Source organism: Ochotona curzoniae, unplaced genomic scaffold, assembly GCF_017591425.1.
Source record: "Ochotona curzoniae isolate NIBS_2020 unplaced genomic scaffold, NIBS_Ocur_1.0 contig_2321, whole genome shotgun sequence".
NCBI lineage: Eukaryota > Metazoa > Chordata > Mammalia > Lagomorpha > Ochotonidae > Ochotona > Ochotona curzoniae.
The window spans coordinates 11,095,232-11,105,310 of record NW_024465421.1 but is presented as its reverse complement, the minus strand read 5'-3'; the positions used below and the strand labels follow the sequence as shown (position 1 = coordinate 11,105,310).

Here is a 10,079-nt window from a genome sequence, read left to right as displayed (position 1 = left end):
TTCTTGCCTTCCATCAAACTGCCTCCCACATTGTCAGAGCTGCATTAGGAGGAAGCAGGGCCTATAAAGGGGCAGAAACATTCTTTCTTTGACTTCAGCATTGCATTGTGGAGAAGAAATTATTTCAATTTTCCAGCTCATTAAATTGCACCGCCTATGTGTCCTGCTGTTCAGCTTTGTTTGTTGGGTTTTTAATCTTGGTAACTCCATCTTTAAATGCGTAAGAACTTGGTCCCCTTTTATCAAGGCCAGCCTCATTTTGGTTTAAAGATGTGATACTGACGGAAACACCTGTCTATGGACCATGCTTATTTCCGAGGCCTCTTCTGAGGCTTGTAGTAACTCTACTTCATTTGGTGTTAGTTCCTCCTTTATTCAACTTGTCATGTCTCTTTCAGGCTGTTTGGTTGTCTATGTTAGAGTGCGATTCTTTCTGCATTAACTGAAAACTGCTGTTTCTCAGGCCTGTGAATGTGGATGTCATCGCAGGGGTTCTAGCCTGGAGAATATTCAGATTGGTTTAATTTTCCTTTAAGGGATGTGCAAAGGTCTTAGCCTCTTGGCATGGGTATGTGACGGAAGGGACTTGAGGACACTCTGAAGTCTCAGTCCTTCTGCATGGAATTTTCTGGTGCCAGATCATCTGTTCCAAAAAGGGGATTTTTCTTCATCAAGACAGTCAGTAATGCAAGGGTGACTTAATTGGGCAATACAGAGATTGCATTAAGAGCACAAAGGAGAAAATGACATAGTTTAGGTAAATGCAAATACAGATATCCATGGATGAGCATTTGGCTCAGTGGTTAAGGTGCCATTTGAGATGGCTGTATCCCACACTGGGAAGTCTGGGTTTTAGTCCTGACCCCTCATCTAGCTAATATATATCCTGGGAGACAGCAGCGACGGCTCAAATAGGTGGGTCCCAGCCCCAGCCCCCCACACGGGAGAACTAGATTGAATTCCTGGCTCCTGACTTCGACCTGGCCCAGCCCCGGCTGTTGTGGACATTTGGGGAGTGAATCAGTATTCATGAAGTGGTCTTGGTCTCTGTGTTTCTTTATCTTTTTCTGTCTTTCAAGTAAAGTACAAATAAAATAAAAAATTTAAAACAGATAATAAATTTCAAAGTCCAATACTGATTTTGGCTATATAATAATCATTCAAAGGAACAAAGCATGACAAAGTGCATGCAGTCCACATGTACTGACACACACACATAGCAAAAAAAGAAAAGCAGTTTTTGCTTCAGGGGGAATTATTAAAATATTTCCCATTAAAGTAAGAAACCAAATGAGGCCCACATTTACCGTTACTAATATATTTTATTATAAGTGCAACACAAGCTTTAGATATTACAAAACCTAATAACAAGTGAGTCTCTCCCCCTTGTAATTCCATTCTTTAAAATAACTGTGAACACAAGATTTGCTTCCTTTATCTGTGATATTATTTTCCTAAGCATAGTAGGATTTTTTTGTGTGTGTGTTTTGGGTGGATCCTAAAATGGGAATAAAGAATTAGTTAACACATTTAGACAGGAGAAAAAAGTGGCAGAGCAGTTTTAATTGAGGACACATGATTGCTATTTACAGAAGTCTCAGTGATCTGCTGATATTAAACAACTACCACAAACCTCTGTGACTTAAGATAATGTCTATTTTATTTGCTTACGTCTGCTGGCTGGAGTGCATTTTTCCATCTCTTTCTGTCTCTCTGTCACTCTCTCACTCCCACTCTCGCTCTCTTGCTCTTTCACTCAGTATCTCACTCTCCCTTTGCCCTTTCCATGTTGTCTCTCCAGCAAGGGAACCAGCCTTCTCAAAATAATTGGATCAGAACTCCCAAAAACACAAAAAGCAAAAGCTTCCATTGCTTCCCATGAACTAAAAGCGAGTTACCTGCGTGGGCCTCTGGTGTAGTTAAGATTCCACTTGGGACACCTGCATCTTGCATCGGCGTGCCTGTGTTCAAGTCCCGATTTGTTTCACGGTGTAACTTCCTGTGAGTGTACGCTGGGCGTCAGTAATAATGGCTCATGTGTTTGGATCACTGTCAGTCATATGGGAGACCCAGATTGAGTTTCTAGCTCCTATATTTGGTCTGGCCCATTCCTGACTGTTTTGCATTTTTAAGGAGTTAACCCAGTGGATGGAACATCTCTGTTTCTCTCTGAATTTTGAAAAAATAAATTAAGAATTTTTAAAAAGCAAGTAATTATCTTAGCCTGATGCAGCAAAGCAGTATATTAGTGAACTGTAGCTGTGATGATGGTGTGTAGTGGGTAGTACCCTAATCTGTTTTCTGAAATCATCATCAGTTATTCTGTGCAAGGTGGGCAGATCGCTTGAGCAGCACTGCTTTAGGGTGTAGGCTGGGTTCAGGTCTGGTTTGCTCTCTCTCATTATGGACCAGTGGCCAATCAAAGTGAGCTATTTTCCTGTCAGACAGTGCAGTGCAGGAGGCAAAGCTGAGCAATGCAAAGAAAGCCTGTCTTGTTTCTTGTTGGTATTGTGTTTCTTTTTTCTTTTTAAAAAAGATTTATTTATTTTTATTGGAAAGTCAGATATACATAGAGGAGGAGAGACAGAGAAGAAGATTTTCTGTTCGATGATTCATTCCCCAAGTGACTGCAACAGCTGGTGCTTCGCTGATCCGAAGCCAGGAGCCAGGAACCTCCTCCAGGTCTCCCATGTGGGTGCAGGATCCCAAGGCTTTGGGCCATCCTCCACTGCTTTCCCAGGCCACAAGCAGGGAGATGGATAGGAAGTGGTGCTGCCAGAATTAGAACTGGTGCCCATATGGGATGCCAGTGCGTTCAGGGTGAGGACTTTAGCTGCTAGGCCACGCCACCGGACCCGGTATTGTGTTTCTTTACATTCCACTGGCTAAATAAAATTACATAGCCACATTCAAAATTCATGAGACGAAGATGTGTAATTCTATTACAAGACTTTGAAGCAATAATCTAATTAACTACAGTTGGTAATTTGAAGAACTGAAGTAAGTCCAGTGGGGCATGGGTGTCATGGATGAGGGTAGTGGAGTGATATAAGGCTGAAGAGACACGGCCCGATCGCTTGGCCCTTGTTGGTCATGATAAAGATGTCGAAATGCTTCTAAGTGTAATACGAAGCAATTAGGGGCCTTGAAGTATGGGACTGATGTGAATGAAGAATTCAGTTTTTGAAGATCTGCCGCATAAAGAATGGATAACACAAGAAGACAGAGCAGTTAAAGCTATTGCAATAAATTAGGAGGTTGAGAATATTTGGCATGGAGTGTTGTAGTTGAGAAGAGGTGCAGGATTTGGGCTACACTTTGGCATTTGGACTTGGTCATGAGTTGGATGTGAGAGTTGCTGGAGGACTCAGGAATGAGTGAAGCTCCAAAGAACTGCATGTGGACAATACAGATGGATTAATCACAATGCAGGGGAGCTGGCAAAAAAAGAGAAAACAATTCAAGGAGATAGAGTGAAAGTTTAGTGTTGGACATGCTGAATTCCATATGCTTGTGAGACAATACCCATAAAACATCGGGGGATAAACTTAACAAGCAATGTGCAGGATCTATATGAATAAAACTATAAACCTCTATTGAGGGCCATAAAAGAAGATTTGAATCAATGGAGTGTCAAACTTTGTACTTGGATAAGAAGATTCAGAATTGTAAAGATGTCAATTTTCACTAAATAAATCTATAAATTCAATGCATTTTCAATCAAAATTTCAATAGTATTCTTTTCCTTAGATCTTGCAGCAATTACCTGCAACATTCTGTAAAGTAAGAGTAATGAGAAATAACCCGCTCCTCTGTATATTGTAATGCATTATAAAGCAACAGAATTTATAACAGTGGAACACAGATGCAAGAATAGATTGATAGATCAGTGACATGGAATAAAGTACAGAAATGGATCCAGGAAAAGATGAGAATAGATGGGATATCCAAGTAGGGGAAGAGACAGATAATTCAGGGTGTGGTTAAAGGATAACTAGAAATTTATGTAGAGAAAAGAAAGAGAAGCAACATCTCTTATTCATTTACGAAGCTTTAATTTCTTTTTGTCTTTTACATACCATTCAGTAGTCACAGTATATAGCACAGTTTATTATATTTGTATTGATATACTTTTAGCTTTCTTTTGCTTTGATTAGACAAGAATGTGAAAAGAAAACTTTTTATTTAGTATCTGTGGACAAATATGTGAATCATTTTCTAGAAGAGATTCTGAATTATGGATTCGCTGGGTCAGAAAGGATGCACTTTCTAAAAAAGTATGGCTAACTTTCCATTTGCCTAACAACAATGGACAAGTAGAAAACTCAGAATAAACAGATAGATCAAGTTAATAAAAATAAAAGTAGAAATAAACAAAGCAAACAAAAAACAACAGTAGAGATGATCAATAAAACCCAAAGGGGGATTTTTCTGAAAAGATGGCAGAGCACTCCCACATGCTCGGGTAGAGTGCTGGCCTGAAGCTCTGTCTGCCCACTAGGATTTGAAGCTCCTGGCCTGTGTGCTGGCCTGGAACCTTGCCCCTTCTCCCACCCAAGATCCAAGCCCATTGAAAGTTCTCCAGGTCCAGTCCACCAGCACACCTGGCCAGTGTGCTAACCTAGGGCTCTCCCATCTCCTCCCCTCACATGCCCACATTCTCAGGCTCCCACAAGTTCGCTGTTAAGGCACAGGTGCAAAGCACTGGTCCACGTGGTTTAAATGGTTAGACTTCCTCTCTCCTTTTTATGTTACTTAAAAATATTTTCAAGAAAATTTATGGAGCATGTGTCACTAAACCCACATATAATGAATGTATAAAGTGGTTCAACCTTATAACTTTGTACCAATCCATTTGAAAACCTTAGATGAAAGGGACAAAAATGTCAAGGAAAATATAAATGACCAGAATTGGTCCAAGAAAACTACTAGAAAATATTCAAAAAGAATAGAAGTGATGTTTAAAAACACATCTCCCAATCTGCCTCTTTTCATCACTCAAGGCACAAGCTCTTTGTAGTTAAACAAGCAAAAAAAGTTTTACCAAATCCCAGGGAAATCCTACCACATCTCATATTTTGGAGCATAGAAAAATAAGGGCACTTTCAGTCTTATTTTTAAGGGCTTTATTCCTGATGTCCAGGAAAGAAAAGAAAATTACAGGTTAATCTCACTTTTGAATACAGTGGCAAAACAAAACAAAACAAAGTAGAACAAAACAAAACAACAAAAACCAAAAAACCCTATAAGAAATACTATACAATTGAATGTAATCACTAAAAGAATAATACACCATGATCACTTAGATTTTATCTGAAAAGTTCAAGTTTTGAACTCAATATAACTATCAACAGAACTCATTATATTTACAGATTAAAGGAAAATCACTTGATACATAACTGGCAAAATAGTTGTTACAATGCAACATCCTTTCATGATTAAAAACCATAAGAAGCAGATGTGAAAGTTATGTGTTATAAATATTCTGCAAATGTTATACCTAGTGATATTGTAGAAACATTGTCATTAAAGCAAGAAGCAACATATGGATGTCTACTTTGACTAATAATACTTATAGTTTTAGTGGGAGCCTCACTAGTACAATAAGAGGAAATATGAGAGAGATAAATATTGGAGGACAGTGTAGAATTTACAGAACCTTATTAACTGAAACGTAAAAGCAATGTTCTCTCTGCCACCCTATCTGCCAGTCACAGTTTTTTCAATTAAATCCATAAGGCACCTGCTGTATTTACTTTCCTATTGCTCATTTACATATATGAGATATCTCCATGTAGGTACATATTTGTTAAGTGAATTAATGAAGGTTGTTTAACCAGGTCCTTCCTGATAAGCTTTGAGTTTCTCCCTTTTATTTGCTATTATAAACTTTGCCTCGTGTCACTGTATTTGAAGGATGAATCTCCAGATCTCAAATAGATTAAAAACAGCCTAGATGTCCTTCAACAGGTGGATGGCAAAGCAAACCACAGAATACAACCTGAAAAGGAACTTCCTGTTAGAACACATTACAACTTGAATGGACCTAGGTAATTGCACTAAGTGAAAAAGGTCAATTGAAAAGGCAGATTTATAGAGAGAAGGAGAGACAAAGATCTTCCACCTGCTAAATCACTTCCCAAATGGCTGCAGTGGCTGGATCTGAGTTGATCCAAAACCTGGAGCCAGGAGCTTCTTCCTGGTCCCCCAAGCAGGTGCAGGGTCCCAAGGCATTGGGCCATCCTCTATGGCTTTCTCAAGCCACAAACAGGGAGCTGGATGGGAAGTAGAGCAGCACCCATGACACGAGCCAGCATCCATATGGGATCTCAGCGCTTGAAGGTGGAGAATTGGCCAATGGAGCCATCGTGCCAGACCCTATTTATATATCTTTTTAAAAAGATTTATCTATTTGAAAGACTGAGAGCTGAGGGAAGGGTAGACATAGTGATAGAGATCGCTGCATCCATCCTCCATCTATCAGTTCACTCCCCGGATGATCACAACAGCTGAGGCTGGGATAGGTCAAAACCAGGAGCTCAGCACTCAATCCAAGCCTCCTGTGAGTGGCAGGGATCCAGGTACTTAAGCCTTTACCTGCCATTTCTCAAGGTATACGTTAGTAGGAAGCTGAATCTGAAGGGAACCAGCACCCAAGCCCATCACTGATATGTATGTATTCAAAGCAGCAACTTAAAAACTGTTCCAAACTCCTGTCTCTTAAACCGCTTTCACTGAATCCCATAAGTTTTCCAAATGCAAAATACCCAAGGCTGGGTACTGTATAAAGAAAATAAGCTTAAAGAAGTATTTGTTTTTTTTTCTCACAAGTTTAGAGGTTCTGAGAGTAACAGGTCAGTGGGATTTTGGAGGCTAAGTTTGTGAGGCCCTATTGGCTCAACCAGCGACTTGGAGTGGGCTGGCTGCTGAATCCTAAAGTTGTGCTTCTTGCTAGACTCCTTGAAATGTTGACCTAGTCCCTATGTTTATGAAGATGAGAAAGCTTGGAGCTTGGATCTGTGTGGATAATCCTAGAATGTGAGCCTTCACCTGTGGGCTTGGGTCTTGGTGACTGGCCTAGACCCTGCTTCTGCTGGAGCAGGTCGAGACGCTAGGTTACTATCTTATTGTGCACTCATTTCCCCAATGGATTTGATAAAGAATCTCTTAAAACTTCCTAATACTAAGTTGTCTTTGTATTTCTGAAAAAATTCATTTGCTCATGGTTTATTATTATTTTATATTTTATTGAATTTGATTAACTACTATTTTGTCTACACATTTTACAGCTATTTTCAGCCATAAAAATGGCCACTAAGTTTTATTTTACTGTGTTTTAGTCTTACGGTTTTATGTAACAAAAAGAATTGGAGATCCCTGATGGCAGTCTGAAGCATACTTCTGTGAAGTATATATGTGATTTGCTCTCCAGATGGGCACTGGGCTGGAGGGACATGGTAATAGACCTAGGTAACCTGTGTCTACAGGAAGGGAAGGAATTTCTGCATCCAGAAGAGAAAGATATCATAATAGTTATCTTTGATTTGTAACAGATTGCCAAAAGTTAGCAGGTTAAGACAGTGCACATTCATTGTCTTCCAGTTTCTCTGAGTTGAGAGTCAGAGCATCACTTAGCTGAATTGTATGCTTATGGGCTGCACAAGACTTCAGTTAAGATACTTTCCAGGTTTGCTTCTTACCAAGCAAGGAAGGATCAGCTTCCAAGGTTGTTTCTCTGTGGCTGTTGAATTTAGAGTAGCTTGCTTCTCCGCAGACAACAGTGGAAAAAGGACAGGCTACAGAGTCTGTTTATGTAATGTAATGGAATCATGGGAATGACATGTTACCACCATTGTCATGTTGGGTAGAAGCTGCAGATCTCATGCATGCTGGATGGAAGTGGATCATGAAAGGGTCTAACCATCAGAGGGAGGGAATTATGGGGACCCTCTTAAAACTGTCTGCAACATACTGGGGCTTGACAGAAATCCCTGCCTGCCATGCCTCGCTGCCACTTGAGGAAGTGTTTCTGTGAAGCTGAAGCTAGAATTTGCACTAGGTAAGTGCAGCTCATACCCAAGCTGAGAAACCTGTCCCCTTGCCAAATGTTCCCCCCCCATCCCGAGACAAGAGTCTAAAAACACAGCAGGAAAACCCCCACCCACTTGAGAAGAGCCAGTGAATAAGAGAGATGCAAGTGTACTAAACATAAAAACTAACTTCTGAGAAAGCGGAATCAGAGCGGGAAGGAAGGAGATGCTGTGCCTGGTACTAATTCCTCAGAGTTTATGAGGCGCTCACAACCTTACGGAGCTGCTAAGAATAATAGGAGGGGCGGGGCTTTGGCAAGGAAATGAAGCTGCCACTTGGGACAGAATGCATAATCAAAGGATGATGAAGATGTTTAGTAAAATATAGGAAAGAACCAAAAATACAGAAGGATAGCCCTTTAAGCTACAAAATTAATCTGACAGCTCTCCCAAAGGGAGGTAGTAGATGAAACAGTTGGGGTCAGCAGTGTGGCGCAGTGGGTCGTCACTGTCTGAGACGCTGCTATCCCATGTGAATACTGACTCGAATCCCAGCTGCTCCATTTCTGATCTAGCTTCCTGTTGATAATGTACCTGGAAAAGCAGCGGAGGATGGCGCACGCACTTGGGCCCCTGCTACCTGTGTGGGAGATCTAGATGAAGCTACTGGCTCCTGGCTTTGAATTGACACAGCCCTGGCTGTTGAGGCCATTTGGGCAATGGAAGATCCATCTCTGTAATGCTTCCTTTCAAATCCGTCAATCAATAAGTTTTTTTTTTTTTTTTTAAGATGAAACAGTAGAAGAAAATTTCCTAGAGCTGATGACAGATACAAAGAGTACTGAGCTGCATTAATAAGACAAAAAAGGAAATAATGACACATTGGATGAAAGTATAATATCTCAAAAAAAAAAAAAAAAAGAAAAGGAAAAAAAAGTTTTGGATTTCTCTGAGGGAAGAAACATGATCCCAACAAGGAAAAGAGAATTAGGTTACTTCTTAACTTCTCAATAGCAATGCTGGATCCTTGGAGAGAATAAATATCAAAACTTTTAGAGAAAATTGTTTGGCACTAGTCTCTATTCAGTCAAGCAGTCAGTCACCTATGGAAAAATTAAAGGCACTCTGTCAAAGTATTAACTTGATATATTTCAGAGAAATGAAATTGATAAACAAAAAGGAAAATATGGGACATTAAAAAATGAGAAAAGGGAAAAAATCTGATGTTTCAACAGAATAGTAAATAATGCAGTTATGGAATTTTGGGGCAAAAGTTAAAAGTAGATGGACAGTCTGCCAATATACTTGTGCTTCAGGCCCGCCTTCTGTCTTCTCATGCTGCTAGTGCTCTGTAAAGCTGTAAATGTCCCTAAAACATGTCCAGCCTTCTGCAAGAAGCATGACAAACACCAGCCCCGCACAGTAACACAGTGTAAGAAGAGCAAAGACTCCCTCTGTGCCCAGGGCAGATGGCTTTATGATGGGAAACAGAGTGGCTAAGGCAGGCCGACGAAGCTGATTTTCCAGAAGAAGGATGAAACTACAAAGAAGATTGTGCTGAGACTGGAGTGTGTAGAGCCAGACTGCAGATTCCAGAGAATGTTGGCTGTTAAAAGACAGAAACATTTTGAACTGGGAGGAGATAAGAAGAGAAAAGGCCAAAGGATCCAGTTCTAATCTTCATCTTCTGCTTTGTTTTGAAGATAATACAATCTGCAGGTTATTGTTCACCTCATTTTTTTGAGGGATAGAACAAACTGGAACAATTAATAACATTCCTCTTGTGAGGAAATGTTTAAGCTTTGGGTTTCTGCTGGGCACTGATATCATGGAATCTGGTCGATCTCACATCAAATGTTGGTATTAAATTTGGCACCTGAATTATAAAAAAGTAGATGAACAATTTGAAATAAATGTTCCATTTTCTTCAAGGCAGGAAATAGAAGTGCGACGCTAAAGAAAATAGTGAAAACACACTAAGGGTCTTAATGCAGTTTATATAGAGGATGTAATTATTGATGAACTGACACTGTGGAGGAAAAATAGGTT

General features: G+C 40.0%; 1 pseudogene; it reads left to right on the top strand.

Moving 5' to 3' along the window:
* The first annotated feature begins 9,314 nt into the window (after positions 1 to 9,314).
* Positions 9,315 to 9,707, top strand: LOC121151863 (annotated as a pseudogene).
* Positions 9,708 to 10,079: the final 372 nt, after the last annotated feature.